General features: G+C 39.6%; 1 long non-coding RNA gene and 1 pseudogene across 2 annotated transcripts in view; one reads left to right on the top strand and one right to left on the bottom strand.

The window, feature by feature from the left end:
* LOC132229234 (uncharacterized) overlaps positions 1-26,963 on the bottom strand; it is a 488,618-nt gene that overhangs the window by 82,613 nt on the left and 379,042 nt on the right. The window lies entirely within an intron of this gene.
* Positions 24,900-25,594, top strand: LOC132229233 (dynein light chain Tctex-type 1-like; annotated as a pseudogene).

The raw sequence follows: 26,963 nt of genomic DNA, 5'->3' as shown, positions 1-26,963 counted from the left end.
GGGCACATGCCTAGGTTTTGGGTTTGATCCCCAGTCAGAGTGTGTATTGGAGGCAACCAATCAATATTTCTCTCTCTATCTCCCTCTCCCTTCCTCTCTTTCTAACAACAACAACAAAATCAATAAAAATACTTAAAGAAAAAGTTGATGGTTAACTTAAAAATTGATCATTTCTGTTTAGACTACACAGTATGGTGTCAAATGTGGTCACCTAGGAAGGATTTCCCCCTAAGGTTTATAGTATTTGTCAGACCTTTTCCTTTTTCCTTAAGAAGGTTCGTAATATCTCAAGGAAGTTATGCGGTGCCTCGGAGGGTGAAGGTGGAATGGCAGTGAGGGGCGCAGTGAAAGTAAGGTAAGAGCAGAGGAAGCAGAAAGGGACCTCTATGTAAAAATGTTAGGGACAGAGAAATAGAATGGCACAAACACACAACCTATTTAAAATATAATATACTTAGAAGTTTAGTCGCTTCCAATAACAGCGAATTATAGGCCATTCCTGCAGCCCAGCTATATTAGTGTCAGGGAAGTTGAACTCGGCAGCCACACACACTAACCCATTCAGGGATGCTGGGATGAGGGAACCATGTTCATAAGGCAGCCTGTTCCCACTCAGCATTCGTATTTCTCTTCAACTGTGCTTAGCGCAGTATTAGGGGCTCCATGCCCACATGCATGACTTTCTAACCCTTCTCAAAGCAAAGTGTGCTACGAATATAATTTTATGTGCTCCGGAGCCACCCATTTACATGATTCCTGTGTTGCAAGTCACAGAAAACCCAAGAAGAAGAGCAAATTAAAAACCAAGGCTTTGGATAGAATGAGACTGAACACAGGACTCTATTTTTCACTTGCTAATTTCTATCACTAAATTCTAGTGACTCTTCCTATGAAAAAGTTTTTTCCCCTTTCTTCTTGGTAGTCTGTTGTATGTTTATTGTCAGATATGAAAAAAAAAAAAACTGCGACAGAAGAAGAGAGAAAGCTTGTGAGATCTGTGATTTCAGTTTATGTAAAGCTGCTCTACAAGTAGTTTCTTGTTGGGTCAACAAGCCTGTGTGTGTTTTGGCACAGAATTGAGAGTGCCAATGTCTAATCCATTCAGAATAACCCTTTCAGAGATCTGAGATATCCAGACAATAAACTGACAGCAATAGAGGAGAACAAAATGTTAGAACTATATCAACTACCAAGAAAAGCTACAAAAAACCAGGATTCTCTGGTTTGTAGACTTATGATTTTCTATCTAGGTGGTTATTGGAATTTTTGCTGTAACTTTCAGAGAATCTCTTTCTCTTAGGATAATATTGCACACTTATAACAACAAAACTGTGTGGTATAATGAAAAGACCATGGAACTTGGGGATCAGGTAGATTTGAGTTTGAATCCCATCTCTGCCACTTTTTAGCTGTGTAAATTTAGGCAAATTACTGTACATCTCCAAACTTCAGTTTCCTCATCTGTAATATGGAGAATGAGAGTTATCACTTGTAGTCTTAAGGTCATTTTCATTAACTCTTCCACAGTGCCTGAACTAGGACTCCTTGAGGGGGAGTCCCCTCTCAGGTGTCCTCCTCCTGACTACACAGATATAGGCAGCTGAAGTTTTAATAAGTGTATATATTAACAGAAAGGATTTAAGGTGGTTATAATTTGGTGATTGGAGCCAGGGATTTATTTTTTTAAATTTCTTTATTGATTAAGGTATTACATATATGTCCTTATCCCCCCAACCCCCCCATTCATGCCCTCACCCCCTGGTGTCTGTGTCCACTGGTTAGGCTTATAGTTAGGCTTATATGCATGCATACAAGTCCTTCCCCCCCATTATTCCCCCCAACCCCTCCCCCCCCCACTCATTCCCTCACCCCCCTGGTGTCTGTGTCCATCGGTTAGGCTTATATGCATGCATACAAGTCCTTTGGTTAATCACTCCCCTTTACCCCCACCCTCCCCTAGCCAGTGATTTTTTAATGAAATTTGAGAATGAGGAAGTTATTTTTCCTTTTTCATGAAAGGTATTTTAAAGCTAAAAACTTTTATATTTCCTGTCTTCCTTTCTGTACATTATGTTTGACTATCTTTGGGAAATGTGGCCTGAAAACATATTAGCAAGTTATACAACATTCTGAATGCACTAAATGTCAGTAATAGTCAATTTTATGTGCATTGTATCACAATAAAATGGAAATAAAACAATAGAAATAGATATTGTCCTTCCTTTAAAAAACCATGTTGAGCAAGCCATTGGTTCCAGATCAATAGCATCTATTCATCCATTGCTTTATAGTTAAAACAAAGAGCTGAAACAAATAAAAAAATGGCTGAAGAGTTTGTAATGTTTTGCAATGTTAAAACACTGTCTAAAAGAATTTTGATGACACAAATATGATTATGTTATAATAAAGTAAAAAAAAGTAGAATAAAGTTGTATGTGCAATATATCTCTATTTTGGGGAAAATATATGGAAGGGAGACTGGAGAAAATGTTTATGATATTTGTCTCTGGAACTGTAGAATCAGGATTATTTTCTCTTATTGTATATATTTTTATACCTTATGAATTCTTAAATTAACTTACATTCACTTTATAATCAGAAAAAATACACTATTTACAATAGCATCTCATTTGCTTAGCATTTTTATGAATCTCTAAATTATTCCACATAAGTGATATATTGTTTCGGTTTTAAAAAGGACCATCATAAGATGATTTAATTCAGTTTTCCAGCCAATGCTTAAATCCATTCAACAATGCCCATACAAGAGGCTTTTTAGATATATTTTAATGCTCTTTAGTTTAAGGAAAACTCACTACATCTTAAGGCAGTGCAACCCATTTATAAATGTTCTTTTACTCTAAGAAATTCCAAAGCCTAATATTTTACCAAAAGAACATTTTATTCTTTTATTATTATCTTTTAATCAATCTCATGTACTGGTCAAATGGTCTACCACTGGATTCTAGGCCCTGACTCTGGAAAAAGGACCTTGTTTTCCAGGCATTTTTATTACTGCCTGAGCTCAGCCTCTGAGCTATCACCCGTGTCCTGCTCCAACCACTTTTTGACCTGTCAGTCTATGAGTGTCTACTACTCATATTCTTCTTACTTGCATGACTATACCTGGTTGGTTTTTATGACTAAGAAAGCCATGACAATCTGATGCCCTAAACTGGCTCAGTTAGCATCCCATAGGGGGAGGCCCCCAATGTGATAATCTGGTAATGTGTCTTGCCATTCAGGATAACGTTCTTAAATAGAACATACTGAACATTTTATTATTCTGAATAACTTCCATTGATTGAGCCACTTCCATATGGCAGACACAGTGCTGGACTTTTAAAAACATGATCACACTTCATTATTATTATCATCCCTAGATAGGTATTCCTCCTATTTTGTAGATGATGCTAGTGCTAACAATGTTGGAGGGATTAAATAATTTATCCAAGGTCACAAAGCTAGTGAATGACAGAGTTAGGTCTATAAACCAGGTCTTTCTAATTCCATTGTCAAGTTTTTTTTTCTATATCACTACTGTTTCTCTACTTAAATTATAACTTTCTTCTTCTTTTAGTTTATTGTTTTTAGAGAGAGGAATGGAGAAGAAGAGAGAGGGAGAAAAACATCAATGTGAGAGCACACATCAATCGTTTGCCTCCTGCATGCCTCCTACTGAGGATCGAGCCTACAATACCGGTATGTGCCCTGACTGGGAATCCAATCATGATCTCCTGGTTCACGGATCAATGCTCAACTACTGAGACGCCCTGGCTGGGCCCAAATCTTGTTCTTATTCTTGCTGCCTTTAGGTGGGATGACTATACATCCCTGTTGCTCAGGCCCATCCTGGATCAATAATTATTACATTTATTAATAGCATTCCTTTAATTGTTAAAAGAGTTAGAAGCAATCAGGTATATGGTCACCCTAACTTCATGAAAATGTTGATCGTATGGGGATTGCTCTGTGTGGATCTGTCCATTGGAGAACCAGATACTTTGCACTCTAAGAGTAATTGCCAAGACTTTTTCCTCGCCCTCTTGTTTTTTAGAATCTTTTGGGCTGTGAGATACTTTCTTATTTTTCTTTAGAGAAATAGCAGGGCACAATGTCTACTACGTTATGAGTCCTGAACATTCAAAAATTAATGTCAGGTTTCTTTTACATATTATGAAGAACTCTTAAGGACTATGAAGTAGGTACTAGACAACCACTATTTTGACTGCCTTATCATTTATATAAGATGTCAAACTGATCTAGTCATTTATTTAGCAGCACAGGGCTAGAGTAAGGTCTAGCTTTTAAGGGAAGTGAATAAAAAATTCAATAGCTTGGTGGGGGAGAAGAAGAAAAGGAAGGAGGAAGAGGAAGAAAAGGAAAAGAATGAAGAGTAGGAGGAAAAAAGAGGAGGAAAAGGAGGACAAAGAGAAGAGAGGGAATGGTTCATTACAAGTTTTGCAGCCTGATGGCTTCTGGGATTACCAGACACAAGATGAGATTAGATCCAAATTGGTCTAGATGCAACAGGAGAAACAGAAACCACATGTGCACAATACCAATTATTATACTAAAACCTCATTTATTCAGTTCAGACCCAAACTATTACAAAGTAACAGGTCTATAATATTGTATAAAGATATATTAACTTGATGTTTCTTCTTTGTTTTGTGCAGATCAATAAATGATTTTCACAGAAATGCACATAGATTCCAGGTTTTGTGTAGCGCTTAAGACTGAACTATGAAGAAAGTACTGTGAGTAATGAGTAGGAGCTAGTGGCCGGAACCTTGTTAGCCAGATCCAGCCACTCCTGAGTGTGACCACATCCGGCCATGTTCTTTAGATCAAGGGAGACAGGTTACAGGTCACAAGGAATCTTGGGAACAGGAGCAGCAACAATAATACCACTCTTGAGTGCCTACTCTATGCCAGATAGTGTTGTAGGATCTGTACATGCACTTCCACTAATCCCCTGAAAGATCATAGTACCTATAACCTAGGAATATAGGTACTATGTTCTTTTGTGGATGAGGAAGTTAGCTTCAGAGAGTCCAAGTGACTTTCCCAAGATCACCTGACTGGATTTGAACTCAGGTACCAGTGGGCATTAAATTGATAGGTATGTATGCATACATTTGTGGATACCCAATAACTCACAAGTTGTACCCTGGGTCCCTTGCTCTGAATCACAGTTTCTACACACACACACACACACACACACACACACACACACACACTCACACACATATACACTTGGTTGCTGTGTGAAGTAGTGCTACAAGTCCTTAGAACTTCATTTCATAATCATTAAAAAAAGCTGTTTCTAGACCCTTTCACCTTTGGAGAAGTTAAGTTCAAAAATCTCTGTCCCTTGGGAAAATAGATACCATTTACTATCCTAGATACCTTTAACATTCATTTATGTGAAAAAAATTGGTTCCAAGTCACTTATAAATAACAGACTTCTTAATGATTTTTCCTTAATTAGAGGAGGTTTGAAATAGGGTTATTATGTGGAATTAGCCACATTAACAATATTCCCATGAGATCAATGAATTAATCTGTCTTAATATTTCATTGTATCACATATCATATATTGTAGAAAAGCAGCAAATGCCACTTGTAGGTGATGCCATTATGAATAATTTCTTTTACTTCTTTATAATATTCTATATTTTCTATAATATTTCAAAAATTTTTCAAAATGTCACACAAATCACTTTTATCACACATTTCATCGTTTTCACCAAGACATTTCTGGATGAAATGAGTCCCTAATGCTACCAAATCTCAAGATGATTTCTTGTATTCTTGATGTTGCTATTGTTTCTCATCATCCTGAATAAAATTACAAAGTCCATATTCTTCCTGAAGACTCACTGAGGAACTAAGGCCATCCTAGATTCAATAAATCCTTATTAGCCAGATCCTTGTATGAAGAGACTAGGTTATAGTTCTGCCCCAGTCCATGGCCTGGATAACCAGAGTTGATAGGAACAACTTCATTGTACAGTATTTGCCTGAGTAGGAGTTGAATTGCTTCTCTCTCAGCTATGATTGTTTGGAACCCATAGGAAGTGTCTGGCTGAGAGAGGCTGCCCTTGGGAAAACCATGGACTTCCTGACCCTTGCTCAAACCCATATGGTGGCTTCAGATACCTTATTGAAATGGGACCAGAATTCACAGCTTCTTTTTTTTCTTTCTTTATTGATTAAGGTATTACATACGTGTACACAGCTTCTTAAAAATCACTGCAGCCCTCGCCAGTTTGGCTCAGTGGATAGAGTGTCAGCCTGCAGACTGACGGGTCCTGGGTTCAATTCTAGTCAAGGGCACGTGCCTCATACCTCAGTTGCAGGGTCCTCCCTGACCCGGGCCCTAGTCAGGGCGTAGGCAGGAGGCAACCAGTTAATGTGTTTCTTTCACATCGATGTTTCTCTCTGTCTTTCCCTCTCTCTTCCACTCTTTTTAAAAATCAATGGAAAAATATCCTCAGGTGAGGATTAAAAAAAAAAATCACTGAAAAGTGAGTCCAAACTAAAGCAAGTTGGAAACCCAAAAGAACTTCTGGCAACTCTCAAAGGTTTATTTGGCTCCGATTTGCTGTTTCATGGGCCCTACTGGGAAGGCTTTAAGAATTAACATGTTGCAACCCAAGAAGATATAACCCTTGTAAACATTTATGCACCCAACATAGGAACACCTAAATATATAAAGCAAATCTTGATGGACATAAAGGGAGATATCGAGAGTAATATAGTCATAGGAGAGGATTTTAACACCCCACTGGCATTAATGGATAAATCTTCCAGACAGAAAGTCAAGAAGGAAACAGCAGCCTTAAATGACACACCAGATCAGATGGATGTAACTGATATCTTCAGAGCATTTCACCCCAAAGCAGCAGAATATACATTCTTTTCAAGCGCACATGGAACATTTTCTAGGATAGACCACATGTTAGGATACAAAACAAGTCTCAATAAATTTAAGAAGATTGAAATCACATCAAGCATCTTCTCTACTCTGACCATAATGGTATGAAACTAGAAATCAATCATAAGAAAAAAACTGAAAAATGGTTTCAATTTCACTACAACTAGTAATAGAAAAATTCCCAACAAACAAAAGTCCTGGACTAAATGGCTTCACAAGTGAATTTTACCAAACACTCAAATAAGAACTAACACCTATCCTTCTCAAAGTATTCCAAACAATTCAAGAGAAGGGAATACTCCCAAAGGCCTCTGTTATCTTACTTCCAAAACTAGATAAAGACACTACAACGAAAGAGAATTATAGGCCAATATCCCTGATGTACATAATACAAAACTTCTCAACAAAATATTAACAAAACAGATCCAGCAATACATTAAAATGATCAAACACCATGATCAAGAGGGATTTATTCCAGGGATGCAAGTTTGGTACAAAATCCACCAAGCAAAAAATATGATATAACACAATAGCTTCATATAACAAAATGAAAGCTAAAAATCACATGATCACATCAACAGATACAGAAAAAGCATGTGATAAAATCCAGCATCCATTTATGATAAAAACTCTTAGCAAAATGGGACTAGGTGAAACATTCCTCAACACAATGAAAACTATATATTGCAAACCCAGAGCCAACATCATACTCAATGGGCAAAAACTAAGAGCATTTCCCTTAATAACAGGAACAAGATAGGAATGTCTGCTTTCACCACCCTTATTCAACACTAGAGGCCTGGTGCATAGGATTTGTGCACTGGTGGGGGGGCATGGCCTGTGGAGATTGGCCTGCTGTGGGAGCGCCACTCATCCAGGTCAGCCGAGTGGCTGCAGCGAGAGCAGCCACTCATCCCGGTCAGCTGAACAGCGCTCCCACTGTGGGAATGCACTGACCACCAGGGGGCAGCTTCTGTGTTGAGCATCTGCCTCTTGGTGGTCAGAGCATGTCATAGCGACTGGTCAAGGGGTCGTTTTGGTCATTCCACTGTTCGGTCACTGGGCTTTTATTATATAGGATAGTACTGGAAGTCCTAACCACAGCAATCAGAGAACAAGAAGAAATAAAAGGCATCCAAATTGTAAAGAAAAAAGTAAAACTCCTCTTTTGCAGATGACATGATACCCTAAAGATTCCACCAAAAGAGTACTAAAACCAATAAATGAATTCAGTAAAGTAGAAGGATATAAAATAAATATCCAGAAATCATTTGCATTTCTATACACCTATAATGAATTATCAGAAAGGGAAACTAAGGAGACAATCCCATTTACAATTGCATTTAAAAAAAAGATATCTAGGGATAAATTTAATCAAAGCTATAAAAGACCTGTACTTGGAATATTATGAGACACTGAAGAAAGTGAAGAAGATACAAATAAGTGTATAGAAAGAATTAACATCATTAAAATGTCCATACTATCCAAGGCAATCTATAGATTCAATGCAATTCCTACCAAGATAACAATAGTGTATTTCAAAAACTAGGACAAATATTCGAAAAAATTTATATGGAACCACAAGACCCCAAAGAGCCTCAGCAATCTTGAGAAAGAAGAACAAAGTTGAAGGTATCACAATACCAGATATCAAACTATACTACAAGACCATAGTAATCAAAACAGCATGGTACTGGCATAAAAACAGAGATATTGCTCAATGGAACAGAATAGAGAGCCCAGAAATAAACCCACATCTTTATAGTCAATTAATATTTGACAAAGGAGGCAAGAACATACAATAAGGTAAAGACAGTCTATTCAATAAATGATGTTGAAAAAATTGGAAAGATATGTACAAAAAAATGAAACTAGACCATCTTCTTACACCATACACAAGAATAAACTCAAAATTGATTAAAGACTTAAATGTTAAAATTAAAACCATAATCCTAGAAGAAAATATAGGCAGTGCAATGTTGGGCATTTCTTGTAGCAATATTTTTTTCTGATATATTGCATCAGGCAAGAGAAACAAAAGAAAAATAAACAAATGGGACTACATCAAACTAAAAAGCTTTTGCACAACAAAGGAAACCATCAACAAGTGAAAAGACAACCCACTGGAACGGGACAACATATTTGCTGATACATCTGATAGGGGCTTACTATCCAAAATTTATAAAGAACTTACAAAACTCAATACCAAGAATCTAAATAATCCAATTAAAAATGGGCAAAGGGCGTGGCTCAGTAGTTGTGCACTGACCTATGAACCAGGAGGTCACAGGGTTGATTCCCAGTCAGGGCACATGCCTGGGTCACAGGCTCTATCTCCAATAGGTGGCATGCAGGAGGCAGCCAATCAATGATTCTCTCTCATCATTGATGTTTCTCTCTCCCTTCCTCTCTGAAATCAATAAAAATATATTTAAAAAATAAAAATGGGCAAAGGACATGAATAGACATTTATCCAAGAGTACATAGGTATATGAAAAGACGCTCAAGGTCACTGATAACCAGAGAAATGCAAATGAAAACTACAGGGAGATATCATCTCACACCTGTCAGAATGGCTATCATCAATAAACCAACGAACAACAAGTATTAGGAAGAATTTGGAGAAAAGGGAACCCTCGTGCACTGTCGGTGGGAATGCAGATTGGTACAGCCACGGTGGCAAGCAATATGGAGTTACCTCTAAAAATTAAAAAGGGAACCTGCCTTATGAGCCAGTGATTCCACTTCTGGGAATATATCCGAAGAAATCTGAAATACTAATTTGGAAGAATATCTACATCCCTATGTTCACTGCATCATCCTATATAATAAAACCCTAATATGCAAATCGACCGAACGGCAGAACGACCGGGTTCCTATGATGCGCACTGACCACCAGGGGGGCAGACGCTCAACGCAGGAGTTGCCCCCTGGTGGCCAGTGCACTCCCACGGGGGGAGCGCCGCTCAGCCAGAAGCCTGGCTCACGGCTGGCGAGTGCAGTGGTGGTGGTGGAAGCCTCTCTGCCTCTGCGGCAGCGCTAAGGAGCAGCGAGCAGGAGGGTGGTAAGGAGCGAGGGGTCCCGGACTGTGAGAGGGATCCTGGGCTGCGAGAGGGATGTTCGCCTGCCAGCGAGAGGGTGCGGGCCAGGTTGAGGGATCCCCCGTCCAGTGTACGAATTTTGTGCACCAGGCCTCCAGTTATTTATAATAGCCAAGATTTGGAAACAGCCCAAGTGCCCATCAGTTTATGAGTGGATAAAAAGCTGTGGTATATTTACATAATGGAATACTACTCAGCTGTAAAAAGAAGGGAATCTTACCTTTTGGGACAGCATGGATGGACCTGGAAAGTATTATGCTACGTGAAATGAGCCAGTCAGAGAAAGACAACTACCATATGATTTCACTTATATGTGGAATCTAATGAACAAAATAAGCTAACAAACAAAATAGAAACGGACTCCTAGATACAGAGAACAGACTGAAAGCTATCAGAGGGGAGGGTGTAGGGGGTCTGGGTGAAAAAGGTGAGGGGATTAAGCAAAAAACAACAACAAAAAACCCCTCATAGTCAGATGACAGTATGGTGAACCAGAGGGAAAGAGGGATGGGGGGAGGGGGTGGTTAATACACAATACAATATATAGATGATATTATAGAATTGTACACCTGAAACCTATATAATTTTTAAAAATATTTTTATTGATTTCAGAGAGGAAGGGAGAGGGAGAGAGAGATAGAAACATCAATGATGAGAGAGAATCATTGATCGGCTGCCTCCTGCACACCCCCTACTGGGGATCGAGCCCACAACCCTGGCATGTGCCCTTGACCGGAATCAAACCCAGGACTCAGGTCCGCAGGCCAATGCTCTATCCACTGAGCCAAACCAGCTAGGGCAAAACCTATATAATTTTATTAACCAATGTCACCCCAATAGATTCAATAAAAACAATTTACATGTGTTTAAAGGGATGGGGAAGTTAAGATAAAATGTAAATAAGAGAAGAAAAAATAGAACATGAAGAGAATTAGGAATAGAACTTGATTTTTTTGTTTGTTTGTTTTGGTCTCCCAGCATGAATTCAGAATTGGGAGCTGCCATTTAGATAATTTTGAGAATAATTCAGGTATTAGGGATCTGAGGGAGATACAGTTTCTCTTCTTGCCTTATTATGAAGTTCAATTCAAGTTCTGTTAAATCTATAAAAATCAATAGGAAGTATATGTATTATGTGACAGCTCCATCTAAAGTATCTTGTGTAGAATATAGGGCAGATACAAAGGAGCGGCCAAGCACATGTAATTTACCCCACAAATCCACAGCACTCCCACATTGATTTTTTGCAGTTTCCTAGCCCCTAGTCACTGAACAGAGAAAAAAATGGCTTACTTCCATAGTGTGGTGATACAGCTACAAAACGTTCATCTCAGTGCCTTCTAACTCAGGATTGTCTTTTTGTTACCTTCCTCAGTGGGCTTTTTTTTTTTTAAGGTCATTTAAAAAATACTTGTCTTCTCTCAAATGTTATGACAAGAAAATAAAATGGTTTTTAAAATGTTCTGATTGGTTGATTAATTTTGCCCCTAAAATTATGTTATACGAGTAGTGTTGTTTTTAACATTTCAACAATTTCCAAATGCAATTACTTTGAAATGACTATGAATAGAAAATTGTATATAACTGAAAAGATAGGCTTTCACAATGTATTAAAGTACCTAATTCAGTAACTGGAATAAAAGGGACACAACAGAAACCATGTTTGAGACTGTAATTATAAGTTAAGTCACTACTAAAATGATATGCATATATATTTCCAGTTTAAAATCATTAAGGCTCCCCCCCGCCCCCTGCCCCCCCCCCCCCCCAAATGCCTTCACTCACAAGAGGAGACGGTTGCGAACTTACGAGTTCATACGGACACAAAAATATGCCAGGGTCTACCTAGCATACACAACAAAAGGAGATCTGTCTGTACTGTTCAGAGCAGTGTAAACAAGAGATAGTTATCCCCCGCACCCCATCCCCTTCACCAATGGCGCCTTTGCTAGCGTTTTAAAACCAGGGCAGCCAACTGTGAAATATGGTCAGATTAATATTTGAAAATCTGAATAATAGTAGAGCGGTGATAGTTAAACATAACCAAGCCTTAGGGACGTTGTATGTTTCTAGCAGTAGCTGCCCCTCCCATTTTATTTACTTATAAGTATCATTAATGCCAAAGATGTATAACCTTTGGTGCTAATATGTCACTTTCTCTCTTCAAGTCTTTAGTAGTTGCATGCTTATCTATTTCAGTCAAATGTATTTCTTATCAAAAAAAAGAGTGAGAGACCTGACAATACAGTGTTATCGAATTTTTTCAGCTGAGACCCACATGTCATTCAGCATTCAGACATGCTTGCGCTTGATTGATGGATGGGTTTGTGACAAATAAAACTAGGATCAACAGCTTTGCACCTTTCCCCCCATCAGAGACCAGAGTAAAGCATAACTCTATAACAATAGTGGGATTAGGGATGCATTAGCTCTCCATCGACCAAAACCATCCATTCCCATCAATACTTTGCACGAAATAACCTGAAGCTATGATAAGGAAACAAAAGAAGGAGAAAAGGGACAGGAGAAAACAAATCAATAAAAGAAGGGAATGTCTGAAAGATGTGCTGTCCAAATGAAGATTTTTTTTTTCCCCCTGCCTTGCTGGGCTAATGTCCCTGAATGTGAAAACAATGCCTCACCCAGAGTTTTGATGAGGAAAGCAGACTGGCACATTGTTGAAACACAGGTTTGGCATCTGCACATTGATATTGAGACCAGGTTTGTGTTTTGCAGGGCAAAAGAAGTGTTACAGTATTTGCTGTTAATGTGTGTTCCTAAAATTGCTCTTAAAGAAAAAGGGTGTTTTCACCTGAATGATTCGGTCCCTGTGGGCTTGGTTCTGGGATAATTAGTACACTCTCCGGTGTGGACACGGTTTTAATGTCCAAATGCTTAGCACAGTCACAAACATTACTTTACAATGTGGGTTAGTATGAAGAATTTTAATTGACCAGTTTGCTAAGACTCACACGAAGCATTTTTTTTTAATTCTCTTATCAGACAGACTAATGCCCCTTTTAGGAAAACTAATACCTGTCCTAGAAGAGTCTTACTTTTTTTCTAGGTAGGTTTTTTAAAATGAAAATCTATCCACATGAAAATTTGTCTTCAATTCATAGAATATTTTGATGATAATTTCATCATTTTCCCCACAAACAATGGACCGTTAAGCTTATTTATTCAGGTTTTTTGTTCCTTTTCTTTGGAGAGCTGTTGATTTTTGTATTACCTATGATATTTGTCCTAATTTACAATTTATTCTAATTGGCCATTGAATGGGCCAGTGTGGCTTTCTCCTGGCGAGGATGAACATTAGTGATATTTGTTCTCCCCTGAAGAAGAGTGAGGGGAGGAGAAGCCCGAGTTCTCATTGTGGAGCCACCGAGCTTGGGAAAGGCACTTCATCATTTTGCTTCAGTTTTCACACTTAGAATAAGAAGAGAATTATATCGTCTAATTCATCATTATCATCATCAGCACCATCATTATTAATATTATCATTATTCTGCATTGACATGCTGTAGTGCTTTGTTTCTTAAAGTTTGCAAAATGTCGAGAAGAAAAAAAGCCATTTAGTTCCATCTTCTTGTTCTAGTTTCTGTGGGAAGATGGAAAGCTTCCCCTTTATTTTAGTAAAAGTAGAAGAAAAAGGGAGAAACTGCCCCATAGACAAAAAAATGTGTACAAGATTCTTAGGATAGGACAGTCATTTCTAAACTATAAACGAGGGAATCCAAGAGATAAAAAAAATTCCAGATTAAAAAATGTTTAGGGCCTGGCAAGTGTGGCTCAGTGGTTGAGCATTGACCTATGAACCAGGAGGTCACAGTTTGATTCCCGGTCAGGTCAGGGCACATGCCCGGGTTGCAGGCTCGACCCCAAGTAGGGGGTGTGCAGGAGGCAGCCGATCAATGGTTCTCTCTCATCATTGATCTTTCTCTCTCTCTCCCTCTCCCTTCCTTTCTGAAATCAATAAAAAAATATATATTTTTAAAAAGTTTAGGGATGCTCTACTGTTTTATTTGTAGAATAAATTCCAGTTTTATTCTTTGAGCTCCAATTTTATTTCAGAAAACACCAAGTTAATTATATGTGGTTCTGAAATCCATTGTATGTGTAAAGGCAGATTTTAGCCTGTATTATTGAAGGTCATGGGTGTTTCTATAATTATAAAGAGATCAATCACATTTTCATTATTATTTTAGAAGTCTTCTTTGGGCCTAAAATGGTTAAAATCATTAAAGTCACATATACCTGACATTTCAGGTCAGATAGAATTTTATATATACCATCATAGCTGACACTTTCTCTGAAAATCTCTGCCTGAACTGAAAACGTTTTAGGTAACAAACCTGATTAAAGGCATATGGTCCACTTTTTTGGCCCCCAAATTTGACCTGTTTTATAATTGGTACAATCCAGTGGGCATTTTCTTTCAGATCCTAAATACAAGGCCAATCTTGGGGCACTTCAAGAAAGTGATTTCCTGGGGCACCTCTGCTGAAGATGAATGAGCCCCCAACATCCAATACTGATACCTGGGAGTGGGTTCATTTCATCCTCCATAAGACCACTCACTACTTGCACACTTGCTCTCTTAAAATGTAAAGCAGGTGACTCTGGCCACCTTTATAACCGTGTGGAGGAAGAGTTCCAGGGCTTTCCAGATGCCTAGCGTTTTAATATAAAAGGACATTAATAAGCCCAGTCTATGTTTTAATGTAAGTGGGAGCATGGCCTCTGCTACTATTGCAAGATATATCGTATGTGCCCGATTGACATCTGTTCTTTCCTGCATAGTCAACTTTCAAGCTTTTCGCGAAAGATTTTTAAGCACTTACATCTACTAGTATGACCCTATACAGAATTCTCTAATTTGGTTCCATTTAAAGTTCCATAGTGAAGAGGCAAGATTCATATAGGCATACACACGCATACAGACCAAGCAGGACAAAGCAGTCCCAACTACATGGCAGGTATATACATAAGTTTTGGATGATGTTTGAATATATGTTATTATATTATCTATTTTCTTTACATATCTCTTCCAGGCCACAGTAAATCCCTGGAGGCAATGTTTGTGTCTTATCCAGAGGTCACTGTATACAACCTCATACAGTGCCTGTAGGCACTCTAGAAATATTGTGTGAAAAGCAATATATACACATGTATTTATGGGGATAAATATACATACATTTCTAAAGGGATTAAAATCATAATTATTAATGTTTAGAGATATTCATGCCAGAAAGCATGCAGCATAATGTTAAATGGAAAAGTCTATTTCTGGGTCATTCTAGAACTTAGTAGCAGTCCCACAAAGGGATAGAGTAATTAGAGTTACCATTATAAAATTTATAGCAGCTTGCTTAATTGAAACTGTATATTAACTCAGATTATATTTGAATGTAAGCATAAGACATATTAAAGCTTAATGTAAAACATAGTGACTAGAATACAAAATATAAAGAAGGTATTGCCAAACTGGCAAAGTTTTTTCTGCTCTCTCTCTCTCTCTCTCTCTCTCTCTCTCTCTCTCTCTCTCTCTTTGCCAAGTGCCAAATCTTTCCCTGTTTTCTTTCATATTCAGAAGGGATCAGAGTTACCTTAACATTGGGATCTGCAAATTACTGGCCACAAACCTGCACCTTTCTAGCAAAGCATTATTGTAATACAGCCACACCCATGCTTATGCATTTTCTATTACTTCTTTCGCACTCCAAGGGCTGAGTTGAGTAGTTAGAACAGAAACTGTATTTTTATTTTATTTTTTTATCATTATTTTTTATGACCCCAGGGTCTGGGTTATCTTTTTTTTAAATTTATTTATTGTCTAAAGTTTTACATATGTCTCCTTTTTCCCGCTTGACACCCTCTGCCCCAGCCATTCCCAGCATGGGCAAGCCCCCACTGCCCCAGTGTCTGTGTCCATTGGTTATGCTAATATGCATGCATACAAGTCCTTCGGTTGCTCAGAAATTAATTGCATTTTATAGGTTGAATCGTGTCCACCTGCCCTCACCCACCCCCCCCGCCACCAATTCATATGTTGAAGTCCTAACCCCAGTAACTCAGAATGTGGCCTTATTGGGGAAACAGGTTCTTTGCTGATGTAGTTAGTAAAGTTAGGATGAAATCATACTGAAGTAGGTTGAGTATCTAATCCAATATGATTTGCATCCTTATAAAGGGGAAATTTGGACACAGACATGCGCACAGGAAGAATGTTGCGTGAAGATGAAAGCAGGGATCAGGGTGAGGCAGCCAAAAAATGCCAAAGTATCTAGGAAACCACCTACAGCTAGGAGAAAGGATGGGGCAGATTCTTGAGGCCCTCAGAAGGAACCAACCCTGCTGACATCTTGGTGTCAGGCTTGCAGCCTCTGGAACAGTGAGAGAATATATTTCTGTTGTTTAAGTCTCCCAGGCCCTGGTACTTAGTTACAGCTGCTCTGGCAAACTGACACACCATCTGACCCACAGAACCTATCAGACGTACTAATGACTTTTTACAGAGAAAGTCTGCCCACTCCTGCTGTAAGGCTCTGGTTTGATCTTGGTTGATTTTGCTTGTGATTATGTTTTTAAAACACACATGCAGTTCAAGTCTCTACATAGCCTGAGTTTCTGTGAGGAAGTATCTGTAGAAGACAGTGAAGAAATTGACTAGACGGTTAAAAATTAGTTTAGCCTGAATGTGTGAAACCATTCAACTGGATTTAGACTTTCCAATCTGAAGGCTATTCAATTTAGCTGTTTGCTAAGGCCCAACTTCAGTCTTAGCAAAACCCAGCCTGGCTGTTGGAAGCTCCTTAACAATAAAAAACATTTTATGTGAAATATCCAATAATGATTTATGTCAGTGGAACACAAACATGTGGTTTGCATTTCCCTTGAAATATGCATGAGGTTAAAATGAAAGGGCTGGTCTCATTTGAAAAGAGGATGCTTGTGCCCTGGCCGGCATGTTTAGTGGTTAGAGCAGGGGTCCTCAAACTACGGCCTGCGGGCCACATGCAAATACAAATATTGTATTTGTTCCCGTTTTTTTTTTTTTTTAATTTCAAAATAAGACATGTGCAGTGTGCATAGGAATTTGTTCATAGTTTTTTTTTAAACTATAGTCCGGACCTCCAACAGTCTGAGGGACAGTGAACTGGCCCCCTGTTTAAAAAGTTTGAGGACCCCTGGGTTAGAGCATCGGCCTGCAGACCTAAGGGTGCAGGTTCGATTCCCAGTCAAGGACATGTACCTAGGTTACAGGTTCGACCGCCAGCCCCAGTCGGGCGTGTGCCAGCAGCAATTGATGTGTCTCTCTCACATCGATGTCTCTCTCTCCTTGCTCCCTCCCTTCCACTCTCTCTAAAAAACAAACAAACAAACAAACAAACAAACAAACAAAAACAATGGAACAAAAAATACAAATAAAAAAATAAGAAAGAGGATACTTGGTCTTGCTGATCTCATCCCTAGTTGGAAAGCAGAGGGAGACATTTCGCCTACCTAAAAATACTCTCAATCCTGTAGTTTCTAATTAATGAGCAAAAAGGAAAAACTAATTTTGAATTCTAATGGGGGGCGGGGGGAGCACCATCAAATGCTTAAGGATTTAAAATATTTTATGTAATTCAAAGTACAATATCTATGTATTTTCCCTCTGAAGCAATCCTTATTTTTAAACATCTTGACCACGACCCATGACAAAAATGACAGAAGAGGCTGGGTAAAAGGGACGACCCTGCAGAGTTCTCTCATCCTAGGGAAAGAGTCTACTTAGCGTTCTCTAGACCAGTGGTTCTCAACCTTCCTAATGCCGCGACCCTTTAATACAGTTCCTCATGCTGTGGTGACCCCCAATTTCATTGTTACAAATCGAACATAATTAAAGCATAGTGACTAATCACAAAAACAATATGTAATTATATATGTGTTTTCCGATGGTCTTAGGCGACCCCTGTGAAAGGGTCGTTCGACCCCCAAAGGGGTCGTGACCCACAGGTTGAGAGCCGCTGCTCTAGACCCTTGTTCCTCAAAGTGAGGTCTGCAGGCCAGCAGCATCAGCGCCTCCGGGCAGCCGGTTAGGAAGGCTGAAGCTCAAGCTGCACCTTGGACCTAAAGGGTAAGAATCTGCATTTCACAAGCTCCTCAGGTGACTCACAGGCACATTAAAACGGGGAAGCACTGCTGCTTGTGTCTCAACTGTTGGGATATGGACTCAGGAGACAAGTTTCAGCTGCTCTGTGTCAGCTCTTCCCTATCCCACTTCAAGGTGACAGTGGTTGAAGATCGGCAATTCTGTCCCTGGGGCCTTTTCCCTCATTCTTGAGGTCCTTGCTAAAGAACTGGGCTCTTGCCCTAACCGGTTTGGTTCGGTGGATAGAGCGTCGGCCCGCGGACTGAAGGGTCCCAGGTTCGATTCTGGCCAAGGGCATGTACCTTGGTTGCAGGCACATCCCTGGTAGGGGGTGTGCAGGAGGCAGCTGATCGATGTTTCTCTTTCATTGATGTTTCTAACTCTCTATCCCTCTCTCTTCCTCTCTGTAAAAAAAATCAATAAAAATATATTTTTTTAAAAAAGAACTGGGCTCTTACCGTGTGCCGGCCACTTTTCTAAGTGCTTTATATATATTAAATTATTTAATGCTTGAAGCAAATTTATGAGGTAGCATTTGTTTTAATAATTCTTTATTGTTGAAAGCATTGCATATTAGCATATTTTTTTAATGGTTAGCTCTCCCCTCCCCCAATATATTTTTTTTAATATATATTTTATTGATTTTTTACAGAGAGGAAGGGAGAGAGAGATAGAGAGTTAGAAACATCGATGAGAGAGAAACATCGATCAGCTGCCTCCTGCACATCTCCCACTGGGGATGTGCCCGCAACCCAGGTACATACCCTTGACCGGAATCGAACCTGGGACCTTTCAGTCCCCAGGCCGACGCTCTATCCACTGAGCCAAACCGGTTTCGGCTCCCCCAATATTTTTTACTGGTTTCAGAGAAGAAGGGAAAAAGGAGAGCCAGAGATTGAAACATCAATGATGAGAGAGACTCATTGATCGGCTGCCTCCTCATGCCCCCTACTGGGGATCGAGTCCACAACCCAGGCATATGCCCTGACAGGGAATAGAACTGCAACCTCCTGGTTCATAGACTGATGCTTAACTGCTGAGCCACACTGGCCAGGTAGCACATGAGGAAACTGAGGCACAGAGGAGTAACTTGCTGGAAGGTAGACAGCTTGTACATCATAAAGCCTGGCTTCAAACAAAGGTACTTCAGAGCTCAGCCTCTTAACCACTAACCAGTACACTGCATTGCCTCTGAGTAACATGTGGATTATGAAAACCCTGTTCTAAGTAGTACCCATGAAGAAAACATAGGCAGTAAAATCTCAGACATCTCATGTAGCAATATTTTGCCAATACATCTCCTAGAGCAAGGGAAACAAAGGGGAAGATAAACAAATGGAACTACATCAAATTAAAAATCTTCTGTATAGCAAAGGAAACTATGAACAAAATGAAAAGGGAGCCCACTGTATGGGAGAACATGTTGCCAATGATACATCTGATAAGGGGTTAGTTTCCAAAATATATAAAGAATTTATATGTCTCAACACCAGGAAGACAAACAATCCAATTAAAAAAAATGGGCAAAGAACCTGAATAGACACTTCTCCAAAGAGGACATACAGCTGTGTGAAAAAATGCTCAAAGTCACTGATCATCAGAGAGATGCAAATTAAAAAACTTCAATGAGTTATCACCTCATGCCCGCCAGAATGGTTACCGACAATAAATCAACAAACAACAAGTGCTGGTGAGGATGTGGAGAAAAGGGAACCTTAGCACATTGTTGGCGGGAATGCAGACTGGTGTAACCACTATGAAAAACAGTATGGAGATTCCTCAAAAAATTAAAAATGGAGCAGCCTTTGACCCAGCGATTCCACTTCTGGGAATATATCCTAACAATCCTGAAAACACCAATCAGCCATGGAATACTATCTTAAAAATAAAAGGCTAATATGCAAATGGTCATTATGTGTGATCAGCAGGAGGCTTTGTTCCCTGCCCAGCGGGGCTTGACAGGGGACCTGAGGCTGCGCCCTCCATCTGCCGGGGCTTGATGGGGGTGGGGCCAGCCGGATCTGGGTCTCATGCAATTTCGAGGCACACGTGGGTGGGCGGGGACTTGACTCTGGGTCCTGCGGTGCGCCCAAGACTCTGACAGGAGGGAGATTTTCATATACATTTCACTAATTTTCTTTAATCTCTGACACTTCTATTATAAAGGGCAAATAGCAATATTAAACTATTTTCTCTAATTAATTCCCTTTTAATGTGCATGAATTTCGTGCACCGGGACACTATTGAGGTTAGAAAAAAGAAGGAACTCTTACCTTTTGTGACAGCATGGATGGACCTGGAGATTATTATGCTAAGTGAAATAAGCTAGGCACAGAAAGACAAATACTATATTATCTCACTAATACATGGAATCTAATAAACAAAATAAACTGATGAACAAAATAGAATCAGAGGCATGGGTACATGGAACAGACTGACAGATCTCAGAGTGGTGGGGGGTTGGGAGGGGATTGGATAAAAGAAAGTGAAGAGATTAGACAAAGAACATATATACATAGCCCATGGACACAGACAGTGTGGTGGCCAGGGGAGGGGAGAGGGGCTGGGGCTGGGGCTGGGTGGAGATGGGCAAAGGGGGAGAAAATAGGGGACATCTGTAATAGTGTCAACAACAATAATAAGTAAATTTAACTTAATTAAAAGATGACAAAATTAACAGTTAGGAAGACATCATAGAAATGACAAAAGAGTCCCAAAATACATTCAAAGTATGAGAGGCATATTGGGTCATGAACTATTTCTCATATTTGTCCAAATCAGTAGGTAGAACCCTCACATGTGTTAGAGACAGAGGCAGAGACTTGAACTTAGAGAGTTTATGCTGCTCACAATTCCAAGAAATGTATTTTGAAAGATTAGGAATACCTAGTCTTATATTCATTTCAGTTCTTCTGCTGCAGTTGTAGTTCTGTTTTTCTTAAAAATATATTTTTATTGATTTCAGAGAGGAAGGGAAAGGGAGAGAGAGACAGAAACATCAATGATGAGACATATCGATTGGTTGCTTTCTGCATGCACCCCAACCAGGGGCCAAGCCTGCAACTGAGGTACGTGCTCTTGACAGGAATTGAACCCGGAACCCTTCAGTCCACAGGCTACTAGTAAGGCTCTATCCACCGAGCAAACTGGCTATGGCTGTAGTTCTGTTTTAATGCTATTCCTAAAATGCCAATCCCCAAATCCCTTAGTTTTTCTGGGTATATTTGGGTACTCTGAGGGCACATCATGGAGTGATAACTCAGGGTTCACTTCATGAGATTGTTCTGTGGGACTAGTTCTCACCATATTCCAGGCCTGCATGGTTACAGAGGACTCAAAACTTCTTCTGGACCATTTTTTGGTGTACAGGCTGTCAGATTATAAAATAAAAATAAAAAAGCTGTGGCCTTGGTTTGATAAGCTTCCTCTATCTAAATTCTTGCTCTACTCAGTAAAATCGTTCTATCTACCATGTACCCCAATAGGAAATTATTGCACATACATGTTAATGGAAAGCCATTCACACACTCATCTCCTCTCTCAGTGAAATCTATTTCCAACATTAGCAAGCAGATAGAGGTATACTTGTGTGAGTCTGGGATCTACTGAAAATACATTGTACCATAGGCTGACACTGAGTAAGCTGTTCTGGTCATGTGGAAAGTGGGGTTAAGAGGGATTGCTCCCCTGACCTTCTCTGTCTATTCTCTGAGATCTGGTCTTCAGCACAGTTCAGCATCACTGGCCGATGGAAAGTGGTATAGTACAAAGAACACTACACTGGGACTTTGAAGATCCAACCCCAACTATTTAGCTTATTAGCTATGTAAGCTTAGGTACGTTACTTTAACCAAACTGAAAACTGGAATTGAGGTTCCTACCCAAGGTTTCTTGTGAGAATTTAATGAGGCCACCTATTGAAAGCCCCAGGATGATGCCTGCTACCTTGTAAGTACTCCATATGTATTCGTTTTCCCCCTTTCTTGTAGCTGCTATCCTGAGACTTGGGGTCCACTTTAAGCACAAGTCCACACAACTAGTTCTCCCCTCTATCCTCCACTCCTTTAATTAATCTCCTCAAAACCCTCCCCTCTGAGACTCCTGGAGAACCTAGAGCCCCTTCTCAATGTCTTGTCCTGGCTTTGCTTTCCCTTTATCTCAGCCCCTGGAGTACAATACTTATACTGATACTAGAGGCCCGATGCATGAAGATTCACGCAAGAATAGGCCTTCCTTCCCCTCGCTGCCGGCACCGGCTTCCCTCCAGCACCTGGGACCCGGGCCTTCATTCCGGCCGCCGCCTTCCACATTCGCTTAGGGCCAGAGCTGCCTCACACCCACTCCAGCCAGCTCCATGGCTGCCGCCCAGAGGCTGGCCCTCGGTGGCTGGCCGGGGCTTGCGGGAAGCCAAGCGTCCCACCCGAAGGAAGCCAAGAGTCCCGCCTAAAGGAAGCCAAGTGTCCTGCCTGCTCTGGCCAGCTCCGTGACTCCGGCCGGTGCCGACATCTTTGTGGCTATGGGCACTGCCATCTTTGTCACGGAGTGACAGTTAATTTGCATATTGCCCTTTTATTAGTATAAATTAGCTCCATGGCCAAGAGTCTCAGCTGCTGTGAGTCTTGCATCCCTGAGAGGCTGGGCAGGAGCTGAAGGATCAACAGAGAGCTAGGCTGGTGTGGACTAGAGAACTCAGGTGCATATGACTTGGGTCCTATGTGTATGTGTGTGTTTTAGGGAGAAATCTATTGATTATTAGTGAGAAAATAGGACAATTTTATAATGTTCTTATCATATGTTAATTGCTTTACATACCTTTCCATATTTATCCATACAGCTGCTCTGTGAGATAGGTATTACTATTGCACTTTGCAAATGAGAAAACAGGCTCTGAGAAGTTAAGTAACTTGCTTAAAGTTATATAGCTAGTAAGGTGCTGTGGCAGAGAAAATGCTACGTGTTCACCACACTATTTCCTTTCTGGGCAAGAAGGATGATGGTATTTTCAGTCTCTTGTATTTTAATTAGGGCCATGTGGCTGGATTTTAGCTAATGGAATTGGATGGAGTTGATGTAAGTCAGTTCTAGTACTGGCTCCTGAAAGAGTCCCTCCAGGTTCTGCTTTCCCTACCAGGGTGACTGCAGAAGGCACATGTTAGATGGCACAGCTACAGGGTAAAGGACGGCCAATGGCCTGTAGTAGACTTATGACACGAGCAAGAACAAATATTAGTAGAGATTTGGGGATCAACTGAGTGACAGACTGGGTTTTGGAGCCACATTGTTGGGACACCAATGTTCCATTGTGTTATAGTCTCTTGCTACTGACTTTGATGACAGGTATTAGATAGAGGTGAAAAGTGAAGAAGAGAAAAGCTAAAAAGTGTATTTTGGTTATGAATAAATAATGCTGATTACCATTATTCAAGTCAATTGCCACATAATTATCACTCAAAAAAGAATGATGAATAATCAGAGTTGTTTATTTTTGTATTTAAAATGGTTGATCGATAAGTTAAAAGTCACACCAATACTTGGAGATACATGCGTGGAAGCCATAGTTTTTGTAGGCACAATAGTCATGTTCACACCATGTTCTTATGCTCACAACTTAAAATAATTAGAATAACATGGGTTCCACGTGAACAAATGTAAGAGAGGACATCTAAAGTTTATAGTCATATGACCCTTGCTTGGGGATACAGGCTGACCTAAATTATACTGAATTTTAAGTCATAACAAGATAATATCATACAAGCATTCCCGAGGCTGTTAGAAGCAACCTCAGACTTAGCTTTGTTTTCAGTCATGTGTTTACTGCTAGATAGGCTCGTTTTATCAGCTAGGTCACATAATCACAAATACTTCAAAGAAACTGTTAGCAGATTATATGTTTTATATGGTACACACCTCTAACAGAATTATAACAATCACCTTCTTGAAAAGTAAATTGATGGTAATATTCTCTTTCAGTGTCAGAAAACTCAGACCTTTCTTAAGGAACTTAAACACAAGACGGGAGTATTTTCAATTATAATAGCAATCCTATAAAGCACCTTCTTTGGTCATTGCTCATTTAATTTTCACAACCCCAGGCCACAGACAGGTTAAATAACTTGTCTAAGGTTACACAGCTTGTAAGGTGTAGAGCCAAGACTTGAACCCGGTCAGTTTGGCTACAGAATCTGCTCTTTAACCACTCTCAACAACACCTCTACAGTGCTCACTATGGGCTAGGCACTGTGGCAGCATGCTCACTACTTACTCCTTTTTTTATCTGTAGACAACTCAATCTGACAAATCAGTGTAGACTTTTACAAACTTTATTTTAACTACATTTCACATTTCAGATTTAAGCCCTTAGGGTCAATATCTTGCTGTCAGAGATATTAGAGGAAATCTGATGAACAATTTGGTAGGCAGACTGTTCCAACAACAAGGATTTTAGCAAAGAAATTAACTTCTAGTTTTGGAAAAAAAATTATGACCAAAAAGACTGGAAAATGCCAGCATTTACAGAAACCATACTGTACAACATTGATGAGTATTGTTTACTGAGAGTCTTTGGGCATAAGGTTTTATATGATTATTTTATTTTTACCTCAAAACAACTCTAGAAGTGTATATTAGTTATTTAATTGAATAGCAAATGCTATAGTTTGTAAATTACACAATTAATTTATGTACCAGTAAGAAAGAAAGAAAAAAAAATCAGGGCCGCAGAGGCGACGCACAGGGGAAGATGGAAGACTACCAGAGTGCGGAAGAGACTACTTTTGTTGTTGACAAAGTGAGTAACATTGTGAAAGAGGCTATAGAAAGTGCCATCAGTGGCAACGCCTATCAGCACAGCAAACTCAATCAGTGGATCACAAAGGTAGTAGAACAAACTTTAAGCCAACCCACCAAGCTGGGAAAACCATTCAAATACATTGCGACCTGTATAATTATGCAGAAGAACACACGGCGAGTTCTTGCCTCTGGGACAGCTCTACTGACAGGAGCTGCACCGTGTGATGGGAGAACAAGACCATGTACTGCATCGTCAGCGCCTTCGGACTGTCCATCTGACTGACCTCCTCATTCACCCGGGCTCTTTCTCCTCTGTTTCAACATTTCTCTCCCATTTTCTAACCACCAGCCATGAACTCAGTGAGCAGCTTTCCCACTCTGTTTTCTGTGGCACTTTCATCATGTAGAGAAAAACCCAAATGGCCGCACTGTCCTGTGATCAGCACACCCTCAGTCACACAGATCGATCTTGGGTAGTCGGAGCCTGGACTGACACGTGTCCGCACTCTGAAGATCTCTGTTCAAAGGTGCTAAACACTCAACCTGCTAGTGTGAACCTTTCTCTGCTCTCTGAAATCATTCAAACACACTCATTTTTCCATACTTTGTACTTTTGTTAGAATAGATTATTCCAATTAAAAAAAAAAAAGGAAAGAAAAAAATGTTGCTAATGAAACCAAGACATACCATCATTTATAAGATGCATCCTGATATTAGAGATGATAAAATGTGAGAGAATGTGCATCTTAACTCTGATGAAATGTTATAATCCCCATGTTTCAGATGAGGAAATAGACTTCATGAGGTGAAGTCGCTCAACATCACATAGTTAGAAAGTGGTAGACCCCAGGCTCCCACTCAGGGTAGTCTGACTTGAAGCCCATTTCTTTCATGGAGTGCGTCTCAATCCATGTTTATGTTGTATGGAGTAAAACGAAATATCACGTTGTTGCTGTTAAATTGGTCATTGATATGCTGCAGATTGGTAACTTACACCTCAAGGTGACTTTTCAAGGTTTGATCGCCCAATAAGATGCTGTCCATTGGTCCAACAAGTCAATAAAAATAAACCAATCTCTATTTCATTGACAGCTATGTAGACAGCATCAACATTACAGCTTTCAAGCTGACAATGTCTGCGTTTTGTCCTGGTATCATCCCTCATTTTAACTTATAATGAAAAAGAACTTATTTTTTCCATCCAAAAAGAAAATCTTTGTTTCTGAAGACATTGCCTGGTCTGCTGTTCAGTTCACAAACAGAGTGAAATTTCTCTACTTTTAATAACTCAAGATGTTTCATAATTATATCATGACTTGAGATTTGCAAATGAGCAAACAAGAACACAGTAAGCTTAAAGATGCCCAGAGTGATTTAATAAAAATATTTTTAGCAATAAAGACCCACAAAACAGAAAAACAGAAAATGCATACATATTTGACTCAGAATCCCAGTGTTTTTTTCTTTTTTTCCCCAGGAGGCAACACCAGCTTTAAATGCTGCCTTCCTCTTATATAGGACTAAATCCATGCACAGTACACAACTTTAGTTCCTATTCTAAAGCACTGAGCCATTGTTTTATGCTTGTCTCTTGAGGCTAAGGGAAAATGTTATTGGTAGTCTGAAAGAATAAGTTGTAACATAGGCATTTAATTTTCTTTCCTTATACTCCCTGATTAAAACAAGGTTTGCCCCATTTTCTATTTTTCGTTTAAAAGTCCTCTTTACCCACATTAACAAAATAACATACTGACTATAGCCATGACTTTGGCTCTGACTGCTCTAAGTTTAGATGAAATTTGTATCCAACTTTTGTCCTGTGTCCAGGCTTTGAGTCAACTTTGGTTACATGGACAACATTTAATTTCTAGTTATTAGAAAAATTAGTCCCCCTAAAGGTTAAACTGACTGGTGATGTAGTTTATTGACTTATTTAGTTATTTTAAAAATTAGTTGATAATAATTCAAAAAGAAACACCTTTCTCCTTAGCAA

The sequence above is a fragment of the Myotis daubentonii genome, chromosome 3 (genome assembly GCF_963259705.1).
Source record: "Myotis daubentonii chromosome 3, mMyoDau2.1, whole genome shotgun sequence".
NCBI classification, from domain to species: domain Eukaryota; kingdom Metazoa; phylum Chordata; class Mammalia; order Chiroptera; family Vespertilionidae; genus Myotis; species Myotis daubentonii.
The sequence above is the reverse complement of the archived record's forward strand: the minus strand, read 5'-3'. Positions and strand labels throughout refer to the sequence as shown.